At 44.4% G+C, this 14,380-nt stretch overlaps 1 pseudogene; it reads right to left on the bottom strand.

Moving 5' to 3' along the window:
* Positions 1–1,970: 1,970 nt before the first annotated feature.
* The window catches only part of LOC119395755 (uncharacterized), a 31,948-nt pseudogene continuing 19,538 nt past the window's right edge, over positions 1,971–14,380 (bottom strand).

Below are 14,380 nucleotides of genomic sequence, written 5' to 3'. Positions count from 1 at the left end.
CGAGTAGAGGGTTTTGCGCTCATTTTAACAGAGAAGTAGGCTGAAGGTAAAAGCCTCTGTTTAAACCTTCTGTTCTTGCATTGAAGTGTAGGTTTTGTTTCTCTGTTTGTTTTATGTTTTTTGCGCAAGTTGATTTTTAACAGAGAGGTAGGCTGAGGGTAAAAGCCTCTGTATAAACCTTGTGTAAATTGCAGCGCACTTGTTAGTATGCGCATCAGTGTAGTGTAGGTTTTTGTTTCTCTGTTTGTTTTATTTTCATACGCGCAAGTTTGATTTTGAGTTTTACTTATACTGTGAGAGGCGTAATTCATTAACTACCTCCTTTCGTTTTGTTCCGCCCGTAGCACCTGCGTGCCTTGAACGCTGTGAATCTCTCTGGGAAATGATACAAAACGTTAGGCTGTTGATTTGCTTCGCACGTAGTAGGTCTGAGTTTGTTATGGCTTCGTTATCTGATTCTTGATTTTCACGAGTGAGCGCACCAATTGTAAATTTCTAGGGAGTTTTACCAAAACTGTAACCTGGCATTTCTCGAGGTCAGTTGAGTGCCCTATGTTTGTTGTGCCTCGGGTCTTGCGTGGTTCGTTTCTGGCGTTTGCTGGCCATGGCTCAGGTCCAGAGATTGGTGCAGCCTGCGTCAACGTCTACAAGGGAGCAGATCTACGGTCTCTGCGGAGTGCTTTGGTGCTGCAACCCCTTCGAGACCTCCTGTGACGGTGGACGGGCTGTTATGATCGGCCTGCCTGGCTTGGCGCCGCTTTGACGCATGAGACGTTGCGGCTAAGACTACCCTGATTTCTTCCGGGTCAGCGGTTCAGAGATGCCCCAAGAGCGGCGACAACACGAAGGTCGTTCGTCTAATATTCTCAGGTTGTCTGCGCCCCTCGTAAAACCCTTTGGGCACGCCTGACCGACTGACAGTTTAGGAAGAGTTGTTGGCCGTCGAGGCGGCTTGCTTTGTCGTCAAGGTGCCCCGGACAAAGGACCCAGCGTCTGGGAATTGTCTGCGGATGCATTTCCCATGTTCTCCGTGGCGCCTTGTTGCCGCTGTTTCCACAATTCGTGGTCTGCCTCGCGCATAACCATCATTGCAACAGACTACGAAATTGACTTCCACGTAAGACTCAACGTCTTCGTGCTGTGCCGTGTGTGCGCGGTGGGCAGTGTTTTTCCCTCGCCATGGGACGAACTGGATGTGCCTCTTTCTCCTTTCGTGGGTTGGGAAGGAGGCGGCGTTTCACCTTCCCCTTTTTGGGGGCGGAGGTGAAGATGGAAATTTTCATTGGACTGTCCTGGCCTCCATTGTTTTTTCCTACAGGGAACCCTGGGAAGGCCAACACATAAAATGCGAGCGCCGATGCGCTCCCGACAAGCTCTCACAAGTTCTCTCAAGCTCTCACGAGCTCCGAGAGCTTCCATGATGCTAACCCCATCATGTAGCAACACGCTACCTGTAAATAAACGTTACTGTTAACAGCTCCGGGCTCCTCTCCTCGACATCTCCCCGGGACTCTGGCTGGCTCCGGTCCTCTGGGCAGACCCTGATTACATCAGCGGCAGCAGCCCAACCCCACTTACGCATTTATCAGGACACCTTCTACACTCTAAATATGGTAACCTATGCAAAGCTGAACTTTTTCACATTTTTGTGCACCTATAACCTAAAAGTTACATAAAAGTAACCTTTACATTTGTAACCTTTCTAATGGTTACAAAATTAAAGGTTAAATCTTGTTTATATACGTTACACCCTTTTCTTTCGGAATGTAACCTTTGCAAAGGTATACAGCAATCGAAAAGACATAGGTTACTTTCAAAACGTCCTTTATTAAAATGTCCTTCGTGCTTTCTCAAGGACTCAAAAGGCAACTCTCATATATGCTGCAATGTGACCTGTATACAATATAATATCCAACCAGCAAAACGGTGCACAAAACCAAGACGAACAAAAATATCAGTGGAGTACAAGGTTAGCACACATTCTTCTTTCTCAAGAGCAAAAGAAGATTCTTCAGGCGGTTTGTGAGCAGTCCACGAGGCACGGGTGGGTCCGGCAAGGCAATCTTATGCAGCAGGACAAGGACTGGTGAGAAAGCAGACGGGTACTCAAGATTTTTGATGTAATATGTCAGCAGGCAAAAAATGAGGGCCCGCTCTATATTTATATTAGCCATCCGGATTCTTTGCTCAGCGCTTCCAGCGTAAACGCAAGTGTGTTCAGGACAGGTATACACATGGGGTGCAGTGATTTGCACGTCATCCGGTAGAGCCATCTGTGAAATATCACAATAGCGCCATGAAGAAACAGCACGGCAAAAATTCTTTCTCAGCATACTCAAGTGAGATTCGTAAAAAAACAAGAATTTGGAGCATTCTTATATTACTGTGATAATTAAAGCGAAATTCAAATTGTGAGAAAGCGCTTGATGCAACAGTAATTGATAAGTGTATGCATCTAGTAATCATTCCACAAACCTCGTTGATAAGCGTGTGCCTTGAATGGCCTTGCAAGTGCTTGACGATGTCGATGAATGTGCATTCACGTTGTTCTTTGCATGAAAACGCTTCCGACACTGCTCTTAGCTTTCTCTCCAGGTCACCAACGCTGCTTTTAAACCTAAGCTCGACTTCGATGCAAAGCTGGAGAAAAACAGTCAAGATAAAGCAAGAGTGATGATTAATATTAACGACAAAATAAAGCTTTGTTTCTGATATCCCTCATGATATGAGGACGTAAAGCAATACAATATTAATTTCGACCATTTAATAACAATTAATTACTGGATAAGTGCACTGGTCCCCCTCACGAATCGAGATTTGGACTAACAAAATGTTAGTTTTGGAGCAGTTTGGAGCGCCTAAATATGCATTTCGGAGCACTTAGCTACTGCATGCACACTGCTTAAGACTATTTCAATACTTAGATTTCCAAGCATAGCTCCAAATAGTACTGGCATGCTCCAGAGCGATACTCCTGTGCCTTTAAATTTAAAAAAGAAGGCAACTCATTTGTTTCTTCTCAGTTGAAATAATAACAACCAGCCTATTCAGAGAGCCTGCACGTTTTTGGTGTTTGATTGAGGAAGGTACCAAGACCTTGGTTTATACATCTCGTGAAGTTCTCAAGCTAGGCCATATTATTTTTAGCATGGGCGTAACGAAACTAAAGAAAACATTTTTATATATGGGATCCCTGTTGAACAAATAAGGTGCTTTTTTTGCTAGGATGCTAATGAATGCGTGATGTTCTGCTGTGCTGAACACCGATGAGGCTCTCAGTTCTGCATTTTGCTGGAATCTTTTTGCATAGAACCTTTTTGCTTTCCAGTTTTCCTTCAGAATACGGAAGGGCTATTCCAAGTTTACAGCATGTGGATTACCGCAAGATCAATATGCGCGACAGACAAAGGACCATGCACTACGGCTGCGTTATGCTCGAGGCTACTTTTGTGCCAAAAATGACATGGATCATTCGCTAGACGACCTTGAGCGCGAGAGTATATGTCCTCGGCGCACGCGACCTCTAGCACTGTGCGGGTGTTCACGTCGAATATTCCGACTATCGCATACTAGATATACCATGGCCTCCGAGATTAGCCGATCTCAGGGGTCATGGTAGCGCGGCCACTCGCGGCCAGGCAAAAAGGGGGCGGCGTGGCTCGCAATGATGCACCGAGAACGCTCTGCCTGAGCGCTTCAGCCGAAACGACCTCGCGCTTTCTCCTGCATCTAAAGTAATGCATCGACGACGGCACGGCCTCGTAGGCCGCCATCACGTGGACCTTTCCCTCTATCATCGCGATTCGAATGATTCGTCCGCTCACTATTTGAGTATTCGCGCACCCACAGCAAGACGTAGTCGTTACAGAACACATTGCTTCAAAATAGTGTGAGATTAGGCGCACTGGTGACACCAAATACAGCTTAGAATGACAAAAACCTCAGCTTAAACACGAGTCCACATACGTTTCATGTAGATGAACACGTGCTGTCACGCATAAACCGTTTTTATTGATCAAGTGCGCAAATATACCGCCTGCGCGGAATCAATCGACCCGTAAAACAAAACATTTATTTCGAAGAGGTTGGCTTGTGCACGACTCGTGAGCTCCTTCCGAAGCTGTTTTTTTTTTCCTCCATGGTTCTGCACGGCGGAGCACACTACGGCAACAAGATTCACAGGCCGTGCAAATTGCAAAACGTCTTAAGTAGCAAAGGAGAATTTCGATAACTGAGAGCACAACTTACTCAGCCGCTTCTGATACACGTGACGTCTTCAGAGCACTAATATACTGACGCATCTGTTTCGCGCTGTCGCTAATCTTGGTCATGACCTCCGAGATGAGGCTGCGCATGCCGTCTCGGAGGCAACGTTTCGGTGCATTTAGGCAATAAATCGCGCTCCTTTATCACGATGGAAGAGAAAATCTCGCTCGGCAAAATTCGACGCGAGAGTAGGATCGGAACTTACAGAATTCACAGTTTTATATATCAGTGACCTGCTATTCCGCGCAGCAGAATACTAGAAAATGCCGGCATGCATTCTTCGCCATGCATTCTTTGAGACTCGGAAAGAGACTTCCACTTACAATTTCTTCTAGCAAGAAATACTGGGGCAGTGGATCATCATGGCTTTTGCAGCGTTCTTCGTACGTCACTTTAAGGAGGGCCTGCATCCTTTCTGTGTCAAGCGTCACGGCGCTCAAATGGGTCGTTTTTAAGGCCTGAAACACATAGAAAGAAATTGACTACGAGTTACCAATGTTCAAAACTATGTAATCTAAATTGCACATGCAAACAAAGCTGTATCTCGGCAACAGCATTCTCCTTTGTGATCTCAGTGGTGGGTGGAAGAACAGTGACATGCGCTCTTTTCGATTTTCTGTGATTCCGCACCTTTCGAGCCACAGTCAACCTCTTGATGAATAGGCTCTGAAAGATATTAAATATGCTTGCGACCTCCAAATTAAAAACTGTTTTTTTTTTCTACCTAAAGTGGCACATATTTAATAGTCATATGCACTCTAAAGACATTAACTTAGAACAGCTACCACCACCAAATTTGCTGCATTAGTTCTTTGAGGAAGTAAAAATGAAACAGAGCACACTTGTAAACCTTTGAATGCCGATGAAGGACAAGGTGTGCTCTGACATGAACCAGTGAAGCGAACAGAACTGCCTACAACGATTGGAATAAAAAGTATACTCTCATTTGAAAGGAGCATCAGCTTGTTATACACAGCGCTTTTCAGAGTACTTACATAAACATGGGTCCCCGTAGCCAAAAGGTGCTCTTCAGGCTCATCCCACAACATCATTGGGTATTTCGCGGCGAGTGCTTCACCAAGGACTTTGTACATTGAGCGACGCTCCCCTTTGTTCCCAGTGGTAATGTGATTATTCTCACTAAAAGAAAAAAAATGCAGATCCTTCTATCCCTCGCCACAGAAAGATGATGCACAATATCAGCAAGGACCACTGATATAACAGAGTAGCACTTGCGACTTAATTCAAGGTTTAATCGCATGCGGGCGATATGATGTACCTTTTTCCGCATTCGAGAATACATGTGATATCTGAAAAACACAGCCCGAGCACCTGCCCATGCACTGTTAGAAGCTCCACCGTGCATTATCCAAACCAGTGGCTCATGCAAACTTTCTGAATGGCTACAGAGCCATTCAGGAATGCGTAACCAGTAATTTCAGTAAGACAGATAACTGGGCAAGTTGGTATGGATCCATAATTTAAACTTTTTTAGCGCGCACAAAAGACAAGGACAAGCAAGAGACACACGAGCGCTAACTCTCAACTGTTTATTTTTTCAAAGGAACGATACATATAAATACCCAAAAACCAGCATAGAACATGTGCGGCGCAAGTCATGTGACACACTGTCAGAAGGGCTAAGCAGAATTTAAAAAAACAAACTCTTTATCTGTTAGAGCCACCGAAGGGTGACTGATGCATTTCTCTGCACACCTATTGATATAAAATGCTTCCGTAACTTCCCGTGTTAGTTTGTCTTTATCTGCAAACAAGATATCTGTATCATGAAAAACGGGTTCACAATGGCATGATTTACAATGATCAGACAAGTGTGAAAATGTTCCTTTCCCTAGTGAGTTAGCATGCTCTTTAAGCCGTGTGTTGATACAGCGGCCAGTCTGTCCTATGTACATACTTCCACAGGTTAAAGGTATCCGATATACCACCCCTTTTCGGCATTTTGTTACCTTCGATTCCTCCTTTAAGCCACAGCTGCATTTATTTCCCCCCACTCTGAACTTTTTTGCAACGGCCTGGCAGAAATGTTGCGCCTTAATGGGGGCGCTGAAAACAACTTCAATTCCATATCTTCCGCCAACTTTCTTTAACCCGTGAGAAAATTATGGATCCATACCAACTTGCCCAGTTATCTGTCTTACTGAAATACGTTTCTAGTACCGTGGGCTCTTTTCCGTGTCTTAATTCTCCTCCTGGAAACCCAGCAATTTTGGCTTCACTAATAGCACTGTGCGTGTGCCGAGCTCGTGTGGCTTCGTGGCATGTTCGACATTCTACGTGCCCTCCCGACGTACAAAATCTATGCGGCTTCATGAAACCGTCAATTGGACACAGCAGAAGAATATGCCGTATTATCGCTTCTGAATCTTGGCGGCAAGTGCGTTACCACAAAGACTGCCTGCGCATAGCGTGCAATACACAGTGTGGCGGATCCAGCCGACGCCTATTCCTGGACTGGTGCAAAACAGCGGACAGGACTACGGAGTTCCTTTGAAACACGGTGAGACCTCTTCTGCCCACTACCAAAAAACCACCAATCCGTGAAGGTAGAGTGGTAAGACTTGGGGACTACTTCATTCCTGAGACAGACTACCAGCTTCTTCAGCTTGGACCCAAGTTCGCTTTGGAACCGGAATTATGTCCCCCTGCCAAGCTTGCAGCATCGAGAACCATTTCCCGCCTCGTTCCTGAAGAAGAAAGAGCAAGGTGCGTTTCCGAATGTGTAGATGCTATTGCGAAAGTAAAAACAGCGCGAGGAAGTTCGGATAACCCCAAAAAGCTCAATCGGGTAGCAAGAGACTTAGCCTCTAGAGGGTTACGCGTTTTAACAGCTGATAAAGAAGGTTGTTTTGTTATTTTGCCTGATGGCATGTTTGGCAAAAAATCCTGTGAAGCCATCGAAAAGAATTTCAAAAAGGTCAACGTAAAGCCGGCAAAAGAAAAATTGCGCGCCATCGAGCTTTTTTCCTCCTTTAATTTGGAAAAGCTTTGCAATTCTGTCAAAAAAGCAAAGGGGCTTCACCTTGAAGTGTTTTTTTCTTGTAAAACGCATAAGCCTGGCGAGCCGTTCCGAGCCATTGTAACTGAAAGGAACACTTGGCAGCAACAAGTAGCATGCTTTATCCAGAAACAGCTTTCCACGTTAAAAATCTCTGACCCGCTGGTAATTGGTAATTCTGAAGTGGTTGTGACATATCTGAGAGAACAAAACCCCAAAGGATGTGGTGCCTTCAGTATTGACGTACAGGATTTATTTTACTCCATTCCGCACCCAGAGTTGTTAAGAAGTGTTAAACAGTGCATTTGTCAAGAGAATGATGAAATCAAATTTAGAAATGAATGCGGAATTCCGGTGGAAAGTTTTACAGAGATACTGATGTTTTATTTGAATTCTACTTATGTCGGGTGGAATGAAGCAATGTATGTGCAAAAATCTGGCATCTGTATAGGTTCAAAGGTAGCCCCCTTACTTAGTGATATTTTTCTGGCACGAGTGGACCGAAAAATTCATCATGCCGTTCAAGGCATGGCAAAAAGAATTTTCCGCTTTGTTGATGATTTTTTGATTATATTTGATGGGGCTGACTATGGGTACAATGCTGTGAATATACTGAAAGTATTTCGTGAATGTGGCCTGGGACTCAAGTTCACCCATGAGTTAGCAAAAGACAAACAACTGCAGTTTTTAGACCTTTCACTAAGAATTTTGCCTAGCCACATGTGCTGGATGTACAGCCCTAGATCGGAAAAGCCCCTGCTCCAGTACAAGTCGGGGCATTCGAAGATTGTAAAAAATGGAATAGCAGTGTCTTGCCTTCGAGGGGCCATGGTGAAGTCTTGCTATCATGCAATGAAAGAGAGCTTTTCAAAACAAGTTGCACGGCTATCCTCAGTAGGCTTCCCGGAGCAGGCTATCAACAGAGCTGTTGATAAAGTTATAAGGATAGTGAAGGGTGTGCAGGCATCACCTTCAAGGAAACGCTTCAATGAAGATAAAAGGCACTGTGCGGTTTTGCCATACGTTCATAAATTTTCTCACGGGTTAAAGAAAGTTGGCGGAAGATATGGAATTGAAGTTGTTTTCAGCGCCCCCATTAAGGCGCAACATTTGTGCCAGGCCGTTGCAAAAAAGTTCAGAGTGGGGGGAAATAAATGCAGCTGTGGCTTAAAGGAGGAATCGAAGGTAACAAAATGCCGAAAAGGGGTGGTATATCGGATACCTTTAACCTGTGGAAGTATGTACATAGGACAGACTGGCCGCTGTATCAACACACGGCTTAAAGAGCATGCTAACTCACTAGGGAAAGAAACATTTTCACACTTGTCTGATCATTGTAAATCATGCCATTGTGAACCCGTTTTCAATGATACAGATATCTTGTTTGCAGATAAAGACAAACTAACACGGGAAGTTACGGAAGCATTTTATATCAATAGGTGTGCAGAGAAATGCATCAGTCACCCTTCGGTGGCTCTAACAGATAAAGAGTTTGTTTTTTTAAATTCTGCTTAGCCCTTCTGACAGTGTGTCACATGACTTGCGCCGCACATGTTCTATGCTGGTTTTTGGGTATTTATATGTATCGTTCCTTTGAAAAAATAAACAGTTGAGAGTTAGCGCTCGTGTGTCTCTTGCTTGTCCTTGTCTTTTGTGCGCGCTAAAAAAGTTTAAATTACGTAACCAGTAACTTTGTAACCAAGGTTGTAACTAACCATATGACTTAAGCTGCGTGCTGTAGTGTATCTTTAGATCTAAAATTAAGATCTGAGAACTCAATCTAAAACAGCGAAATAGAACAGCATGGTTCAACAGCGAAGAGGAAAACTTACTCCAGAAACAAGGTCAATTCTGCGCGTAGCTGCCGGGAAAGTTTTTTTTTTTTTGCAGCCTTTCTGAAACTGCTTTTCCTTGCAGGACAGGCTGAACGCTGTCAGAGAATTCTGGCATATTGTGAAGGAGCCAGTCATGAAATTCCTAAGCAGAAAGAAAACAAGCTTTATTCACAAGGCATCTCTCACACCAAGTACATGCTGCATTTTATTCGCATGAAGCAACGATAGGAATAAAAGGCGCCAAAATCACAGGCATTACAAGAAAGGTGACTCATGGATACATTTTGTGACAGCATAAACGACATCATTTCTGGCGTAAGTATAAAGTGGCCAGGGATACAAAAGCAGTTCAGGTTTAATCACAACACTGTGCGGTGTCTTCAGCAGCACAAATGCATTCAGCCGTTGTGAATAGCTCACTTTGGCTAAGACCAGAAGAGAGATGAAAGTCTTGCCTAACCAAGGTACAATTGTTTGTATTTCGCCAAACATCGTAACCTCGTTTTGTTGAAATACAACCACATCAGAAACAGAGATTTTGACACCAGAGACAAAGGCAGAGTGCATGGACATAGCTGTCAGGCCAATAGCACAAGGGTCCAGTCCAGATGGCAAAAAAGCCGACGCCAAGCACACTGGTGCACCTACATTTGTTGCAGTGATACTTTCCGTAGCCACCAGCTTGGGCTGACGAGGCCCCTCCCACAAGTCATTGGACATTCTCATCTGATAGTAATTGGCAACAGATAATGGAATGTTTTTGAAATTCCAGAACTTTTTTGATTTCGGAAGAGCATTTTTACTTTCAAATCGCATGGTCCAATGGTGGTGGGAAGGACCAAATCTCCGTATTTGAGAAACCATATGCACCAGCAAGTGTAGTTTCGGTTTGAATGAATCAGAACCATATAGTTGCACAAAAAGCTCGTTATGGCGCGCTACCATGCATTCAATGTCCCTGAGTGCATCTGGGGAGATAACAGGAGAAATGAATAATTGTGTGATGACGCACAACAGCCGAAAACATTCGCAATGAGGATCTTGTACAGCCTCTTCAGGCATATATCCATCGATAATAATGAGAAAATGCATTAGTAGTATTAAACTGGAGCTTGCCGAACATGGAAAGCTGAAGTCTGACTCAAAGCTCCGGGGGTAATCACTTTTACTGACATGTCTATGAAAGCAGAACTGTGACAAGGCAGCATTCAGTTCGCTGAAACTCATCCACATTGCCTCCCTGACAACAAACTTACTGAACAATGCCACCTCCAGAGGAACGACCCCCTCTAACAGAATGTGCATTGGGTCATATAGCAAGTCTGTGAGGACTGAGAAATTAGCGATTTCCGCAAGGACAGATCTTGACTTAATTCCGCACTGTGCTGACAATTCAGTACGGTCCTTTTTTGAAGTTGCTGCCTCAAGCGCTAGCAAATCCTCTTGGTACTGGGACTCTGTACGTAGTGGGCATTGTATTTCATAATGAAAGTTATGAAAATCAGTTGTAGGAACTTTGCAGGTCCGGCACGCCAAACGGACATTCTTAGTGAAGCTTTCTTTAAAGCCTGCTATATTGTGGCATGCCAAGGAGTCCCCAACATAGGCGAGCAAAAAACCAAAAAATACTTCTTTACCACAGGCAGTCTTTAGTGCACAGCCACTTTGGAGTGAATTTAACGTGGAAACAAAGTCTTGAAGGAGCAAATGCTTTGCTTCTTGTTATTTAAGCGCACTTGCTTTTCCCACTCCAAGTAAAAATATGCTGGCTACTTTGGATCTTTCTGACGGCGGAATGTTAACAAAAGAGACATAAAACACAGTTAGCTTGCCTCTACGGCCTCTTTTCATGTCTAGAGGATTGGTCAATTCAATATCATCGCTGTACAAAAGCATCACAATAGTGTTCATCTGATGAGAACTTGCAATTGGGTGCATTTGAAAACGTGTTCCGTCAGTGAAATCTCTTAGCAACGCATCATTTGACGTCTCCAATGCACACTGAAAGAGGCGCGCATAGCTCGGGTGATGTAGCAAGTTCTCAATCAGTCTCTTCAGTGGCACAAAGTAAGCTTTCTCACCATGCCGAAGTTTCACTTCCTCTGCTGGAACATAAATTCCTTGAGAAGCATATAGTGCCTTTCTTGATCTGTCATTTTGAACTGCAGACACATTAACGGATGTTCCAGCAGTCGATAAAATATCTTTTACCCCCGCAACAACTGCATCGACTCCCCCTATCGAACATCGATAGTGCGACTCAAGCTGTCTCGCCAGACATGAGAGCTTTGTGAGGATATCTGTACTAGAAAAATCGTCTACCGCATTATGCACATCATTCTCGGCATACCGTGATGCTGCATCGAACGAGGAACTGCATACATTTTCGGCCGTAGAAACAAATGTCTGCGTCTGTGCCGGGGACACGCTTGGTTGCTTTTTAAGACTACTGTGAATGCCACAGTCATTGATTTGAGATGATGCGCATCCGCTGTCCGTATGCAGTTTGTACTGCGCCATGTTCAGGAATCTCTTTGTGCACCTTGTGCATATCAAATCAACCTTGCTCAGGTGCGGTTCCCGTACATGTCTCACAAAGGTGTAAAAATATCTGGTGGTAAATGTACACGCTGAATATGCGTGTTTGCGGACCTTGCCGGCTTTTGAAGACCGAGGTGCTTCACTGACGCTTTCCCGCGGTGCTGAGGTGGAAGGAATTTCTTGCGACACCCCTGCAAACACCGACGACACTAATTGTACACACGTGTACGTGCAGCAAAATCCCTCTTTCTCTATCTTCATGTACATTTATATGTATATATATATATATATATATATATATATATATATATATATACGGCTTTAAAGTCCTAAAACGGTATCATTACAAGCGGCGATGTGGGAAATCTCATTCTCCACGGTTGCCACGTAACAGGTCCGTAGCCAGAGGGGTGCCCCTCCCCCTCCCCCCCCGAAATTCTAATGGTTGTATGTGTTTTATCGAAAATTAATAAAAATGGGTGTGTTTCAAGGCTTTCCGAAAGTGCCTCCCCCTTCCCGAAAAAATTTCCTGGCTACGGGCCTGCCACATAATATGCAATAGCTATACCTTCGCACAGTTTCATGCAAACCATAACTAAATGGAACGAAAGTACACCATTCAGTTTATAGAAACGACAGCTCTACTTCACAAGCAATGCATTAGTGAGAAGGCAACGGTAACAAGCACTGTTCGGTTGTTCTTAATATTATTGGTTCCTTATAATATGGTTCTTAAGTGGTTAATTCGTAATAATATTACTCCTCGAAGAAAAATAGGCAATATACTAACACGCCACCGTCTACTATTTGCCGTTATGCTACGCGTGTGTTTGCAAGGAATGACTAGTGGGTTGCAGCACAATTTACCTTCATGGCAGGCGACGCCAGGCTGTTCCTCAAGGTCTAGCTCATGTTCTGATACATCTGATAATGGATGGTCTTCCGAAAACGTTGTCTCATCTACAATGAAAAGTTGCGAACAAATAACCGATTTAATGCCTGCCAAGGCACTCTATGCAGTGGTTCCTTGTAACGCACTATCCTCGTTAGCCATGCTCTTGTGGTCTTGTATATAGCTATATATGTTCATGAATTATGCGCCAGGGAGTGGTCAGAATAACTTTTAATGTGCAGCGGCGTCAAAAATTTAATAAAACACTTCACCGCCTTATGCTGTTTAGACATCTGCACTAAATAACTTATCATGTATCCAATACCGGATCAGTAATTGCGACGTTTCGGAACAGAGTTCCGTTTTCAAAGCTGCGATTTCAGAAGCATCAACTGCATAAGCCACTGGTGAAATGCCCATAGATCAAAGTTTTTGACGCGTCTACATTCTTACAGTGATACGTAGTACTAGAAAACATGCAAGGTTACGTGGTATTGGCCTACGGTGCTGAACTATTAAAAATCAAAATTTCTATCGTGCGATTTCTGTTTCGGCAGGCAAACGTGGCTTCGGTGTGAAATTCGGTGCATCGATCACGCGAGACATGAAACGGTTTCAGTATAATCACTGAATACGTACGCACGTCACAAACTTCACTGATGGCTCGAGAGGGCCATAACGTGATTAAGGTTTTGCGAAATTAGAAGTTGCTAAGGGCACCCTAAATCTGGCGTTTGGGCTTACTCTCCCTACTGCACTAGCAGCTTAGTCGAACAGGCTGGCTTAAATGTTCAACTAAGCATGGACTGCGCAGTGGCCACACACATACGATTATTCGTGCCCGCAGTTGGCCTCTGAAAGGTTGCGACACATAACTCAATGCACAAGGAGCGAGATGCGCAGAGATTTCGAGAAATCATGTCAAATAAACTCCGGCGCTGTAAAACGAAGCGTGCGCATTCGTGAACACGCGAAAGCATACAGAAACAAGCCATAGGAAGAGGGAGAGGCAGCAAAATAAGAACTTTTTTTTTGGACAAACAAACATTCTAATAATCATCATATCTGGGGTTTTACGTCCCAAAACCAGATATGATTATTAGGGACACCCCAGTGGAGGGCTACGGAAATTTCGACCACCTGGTGTTTTCTAACATGCACTGACAACGTACACGGGCTTCTACCATTTCGCTTCCAGCGAAATGCGACCGCCGCGGCCGGGGTCGTACCCGCGACCTGCGGGTAGGCAGCCGAGCACCGTACCCACAGAACCGCCGCGGCGGACAGAAAAAAAAATTCCAAGTGTGCTGCGGCCACTAACCTTTCGAGTGCTCAGGCTGCGCGCTCTGCGTAGGCACTTCAACAACTCCACTGCCTTGTTCTGTACGACCTACGTAGAATACACAATGAAATAAGAGACAGAATCGTGTCGTAACAAAACGTAAAATTCTGTCACGCTATCGATGCCGTCTGCACAATATGGTGCGCTGAACCCTCAGACAACCAGTTTCGTTTATGTGTTGCATAAAAATAATTCTGTGGCACCACACATTAAGTATATTCACTCGTGCCCCAAGCGTATCGTCAAAAGCTTACGGCGCAGAGCTCACTTCACAAGTACAGAAAGCACGCACAGTGTTCTAGAACTCTGGTTTAAAATATTGATGCCGCAGCCATGCACTGGAAGCTTGCGCATTTATGACTACACGAAAACCCGTAATCACCGCTGCGCACGAGCACACATGAGAAGGCGATATTTATTTGGAGAAGGATAATCACCCTACTTTTCAAAGATAGCACATGACAACATGACGCAGCTGCGCTGGT

Source organism: Rhipicephalus sanguineus, chromosome 6 (genome assembly GCF_013339695.2).
Source record: "Rhipicephalus sanguineus isolate Rsan-2018 chromosome 6, BIME_Rsan_1.4, whole genome shotgun sequence".
Lineage (NCBI taxonomy): Eukaryota > Metazoa > Arthropoda > Arachnida > Ixodida > Ixodidae > Rhipicephalus > Rhipicephalus sanguineus.
This window is presented reverse-complemented; position numbering and strand designations above follow the sequence as displayed.